The sequence below is a fragment of the Zalophus californianus genome, chromosome 8 (genome assembly GCF_009762305.2).
Source record: "Zalophus californianus isolate mZalCal1 chromosome 8, mZalCal1.pri.v2, whole genome shotgun sequence".
In the NCBI taxonomy this organism is placed as follows: Eukaryota; Metazoa; Chordata; class Mammalia; order Carnivora; family Otariidae; genus Zalophus; species Zalophus californianus.
The window spans coordinates 78614440-78619006 of NC_045602.1; the positions used below are offsets into that span (position 1 = coordinate 78614440).

The 4567-nt window shown below is 39.6% G+C and overlaps 1 pseudogene across 1 annotated transcript; it reads left to right on the forward strand.

The window, feature by feature from the left end:
- Nucleotides 1-569: 569 nt before the first annotated feature.
- LOC113937731 lies at nt 570-2847 on the forward strand (annotated as a pseudogene). The gene is made up of 2 exons (XR_004820243.1): nt 570-1507; nt 1540-2847. The product of XR_004820243.1 is annotated as a ras GTPase-activating protein-binding protein 2-like (transcript).
- Nucleotides 2848-4567: the final 1720 nt, after the last annotated feature.

Genomic DNA, 4567 nt, shown 5'->3' on the forward strand with positions numbered 1-4567 from the left:
GGTGAATTCCACCAAATGTTTAAAGAAGACTACTAATGTACTTTCTTCTGGGAGATGATGAAAATGTTCTGGACTCTGGTGGGATATGTGAATTATATCTCAATTATTTAGAAAGGGGGGAAACAAAAGCAATCTAGTACAGTTGTAACAATATAATTCCTGGATCTTTTTTTTCTTATTTGATAAAGTCGAACATTATTTGGATGGTTGTATGTGAATTACACACCCCCATCCTTTTTTTTAATCTTAAAAGCAGGTGACTTTCTATTTCATCTCCTCCAAACCTTTTCTACACTGTGAAAGCTTTTGATAAAGTTGAATGACGTGAGTCAGGTGAGGAGGAAATATATGCAATATCTATGAGAAAGGGAATATATATTCCTGATTTATAAAGAGCTCTTATAAAGCAATACGGAAAATGCAAACAATTCCATTGAAAAGTGGGCAAAGAATATGTAAAAGTATTCACATGATAGGGAATAGCCAGTAAGTGTATAAAAAATGGCCAACTCCACTAACCAAATGTAACAAGACTATTAGAAATTTTAAAAGGTAGATGCTAGAGCACCTGGCGCCCGGGAAGAGGTGGTTGTAAGGGAAACAAGCTCGCGGCTCTCCGGCTTCCGAGGCTTGAGGTTTGTCAGAGGGAGGGGGCAGCAAGGGAGAAGAATCCGCTGCAGCCGGTCCTCGGCGACTCTCCTGCTGACCTCTGCGCGACATACCCGCCACCGCTGTTGGTTGGAGCATTTGACATTGTGCAGCAAAGAAATGGTTATGGAGAAGCCCAGTCCGCTGCTTGTAGGGTGGGAGTTTGTGAGGCAATATTATACTTTGCTGAATAAAGTTCCAGAATATTTACACAGATTTTATGGCAGGAATTCTTCCTACGTTCATGGTGGAGTAGATGCTGGTGGAAAGCCCCAGGAAGCTGTTTATGGCCAAAATGATATACACCACAAAGTATTATCTCTGAACTTCAGTGAATGTCATACTAAAATTCGTCATGTGGATGCTCATGCAACCTTGAGTGATGGAGTAGTTGTGCAGGTTATGGGTTTGCTATCTAATAGTGGTCAGCCAGAGAGGAAGTTTATGCAAACCTTTGTTCTGGCTCCTGAAGGATCTGTTCCAAATAAGTTTTATGTTCACAATGATATGTTTCGTTATGAAGATGAAGTATTTGGTGATTCTGAACCAGAACTTGATGAAGAATCAGAAGATGAGGTAGAAGAGGAACAAGAAGAAAGGCAACCATCTCCAGAACCTGTGCAAGAAAATGCTGATAGTGGTTACTATGAAGTTCACCCTGTGGCTAATGGCATAGAGGAGCCTTTGGAAGAATCCTCTCATGAACCTGAACCTGAGCCAGAATTTGAAACAAAGACTGAAGAACTAAAGCCGCAAGTGGAGGAGAAGAACTTAGAAGAGTTAGAGGAGAAGTCTACTTCTCCTCCTCCCGCTGAACCTGTTTCTCTGCCACAGGAACCACCAAAGTCTTTCTCCTTTGGTGGGAGTGACCCACCTTCAGTGGGTCTTCAGTGACCAGTAAAAACCTGCCTCCTAGTGGTACTGTTTCTTCCTCTGGAATTCCACCCCATGTTAAAGCACCAGTCTCACAGCCAAGAGTTGAAGCTAAACCAGAAGTTCAGTCTCAGCCACCTCGTGTGCGTGAACAATGACCTGGAGAACGACCTCGTTTCCCTCCTAGAGGACCAAGACCAGGCTGAGGAGATACTGAACAGAACGAATCTGACAACCGTAGAATAATTCGCTATCCAGACAGTCATCAGCTTTTTGTTGGTAACTTGCCACATGATATTGATGAAAATGAACTGAAAGAGTTCTTCATGAGTTTTGGAAACGTTGTGGAACTTCACATCAATACCAAGGGTGTTGGGGGAAAGCTTCCAAACTTTGGTTTTGTGGTTTTTGATGACTCTGAGCCAGTTCAGAGAATCTTAATTGCAAAACCAATTATGTTCCGAGGTGAAGTATGTTTAAATGTGGAAGAGAAAAAAACAAGAGCTGCAAGAGAGCGAGAAACCAGAGGTGGTGGCGATGATCGCAGGGATATTAGGCGCAATGATCGAGGTCCTGGTGGTCCACATGGCATTGTGGGTGGTGGAATGATGCATGACCGGGATGGAAGAGGACCTCCTCCGAGAGGTGGCATGGCACAGAAACTGGGCTCTGGAAGAGGAACCGGGCAGAGGGAAGGCCACTTCACAGGACAGTGTCGCTGAAGCTCCACTGTTGGCAAAGTCTTGGCAGTGGTTCATTATTCATCGTGTTTGCATTCTTGTTAATTTTTTTGGCTTTGGAATGTGACACAGCCTTTTTGATCATTTCTTTGATGTGAAAAGCATCTTTTGGTTATCAGTTAAATTGAGGTGGACATTATTTCCCCAATTTCACAACAGGATTCACGTTGTTAATTTATAAATCTAGACTTGGAGAATTAAGGACTGAGAAATGACCATATCTTAAACTATCTACAACAAAATGAACTTAAAAGGACATGCCCAACTGAATTCGGGTCCTTTGAGTCAAAAAAAAATCCTCTGCTGCACATTTTGTTTAAGTGTTACTGTTTCTGCCTATTAATGTTGGAAACACAAATAGTGCAATTTGTGCAACTGGAGAATCTTGCCTTTTTTCTTGGCTCCCCCCCAAAATACAACCCAACAGAAACTGGTTATGCACTCATCAAAATGCACTAATGGGTACTCTGAACTCATTAACATTGACATCTGCAACAGGAGGCAACAGGGGAAAAAAAAAATCTTTCATCTTTTTTTTCCAGTAGAGAATAATTTGTGAAATGATGAGGGAACTTTATCTGTTTGCTGTGACCAGCGTGTGTACACATAAACCTTAACAAGACTACAAGTATATTCCAGAAGGGAATCATTTAGTTATGAACTAAATAACAAAAATCAGAACTTCAAATGCTATGGTCTTGAATATTAGACCAGATTTAGTAGCTCCATATCTAAGATTTTTCTACCTGCCCCTCTTCAGTACAGGGATGGCTGGCTGCTCAACACACTCCTCCTCCCTTTTTCCTTTCTTTAAGCTGTGTACAGTGAAAATTGTCTTTACTGTATTTTTGTTCTCTTGTAATGTAATAAGCATGATGGTGCCTTCTATTAATACATCATTCCAGTCTTGCTGGTAATTCTGTACAGTATAGTGTATGAATTGCTGTGCTGCAAAGCCAAACAGCTGCAAAATGTTGAAAAATCATTGAAGTGTATAAAAATTGCAGTATCTTTAAAATCAGTAAAATTGACTAGCATATTATTTGTTCTTCAGTTAACAACTTTGTGTTCTCTGTGGGAGGGAGTCTTGTGTGTTCAGGAGGAAAAGGGGAGGAGGAGGAAGTCAGTTATTTGAGTAAGTCTCTTGTTGACTTTTCTCTTAGCATGAATGTGAACGTTGAAGCGTATCACTCGAGAGGTGCTTGGAAAAGTCAATCAACTTGATGTACATTTTTTATGACCTTTTTAAAGCAGTAAGATTCCATAAACGGCAAGTAAACCTGAAGTGAGGATACTGCAATTTTCAGAGAAAAGAACAGCAGCTCCTAAGTGTTTGCATTTTCTATTTGGGGGAACAGGGAACTGTCATTCATTTTGCACAATTCTTGAACTGATGTCAGCACCCGAGTGGCTCTGAATTTAAGTCTGGGACGACATCTTTTATTTTTACATAAATCTCTAAACAATTCTGTGAGCAAAGTTTGTAGCTGCTGGATTACTGTCTGTCTTTATAGCAAGTTCCAGTAAACCGCAAGTATGGCAAAGGATATCCAATTTTATGCTTGGAGCATTCGGTACATAACAGTTTCTGATGTTTCAGGCTAGGAGTGAGGTAAATTAAGTGTGACCACTGAAAGCTGCTTGTTAGCATGGAAGACTTCTCTATTCTTAGTAAAAACAAAAAAATGCACTTGACATAGTAGCAAACTGGATCTGAATTATGAAACTGTTTGCTATTTAGTAAACTAGCAAATGATGCACATATTTTGTTTTTCATGTACTGGGCAATATACGTGAAATTAAATCTGTCCTTTTTTCCCCCTTGAATGAGGTCTTCCATGTTTGGGGAAAAGTCTTGCACTATCTGCATATATTTTGGGGACACAGATTTCTCATAGTTTCCATCTGGGGGGGCTTAAAGATTTTTTTCCTGTTTGAACACTTTTACACTTTCTGATGTATAGTACTTGAAGTTCTTACCAGAAAATTACTTTTGAGTTTTGAAGCCTTTATTCAAACTACTTTTAAATAAGTGGTTTATTGTCAATGTTTTGTTTTGTTGTTTTTTATAGCATATTTTTCCTCTATTCTTTTATTTCTTTCCTTCCCATTTTAAATATATATATAATTTCCAATCTAGGATATTGCCCTGCCACCCATGAAAACTCTGTTCTGGCACCAAAAGTAATGACAAATGTTAAGTGTAATAGAAAATTAAAGAGCCATTCAGCTTCAGTCTTTACATACCATGAATAAAACATTAAAACATCACATGGAGAAGTTTACATGGTGATTGTTCACCTGCA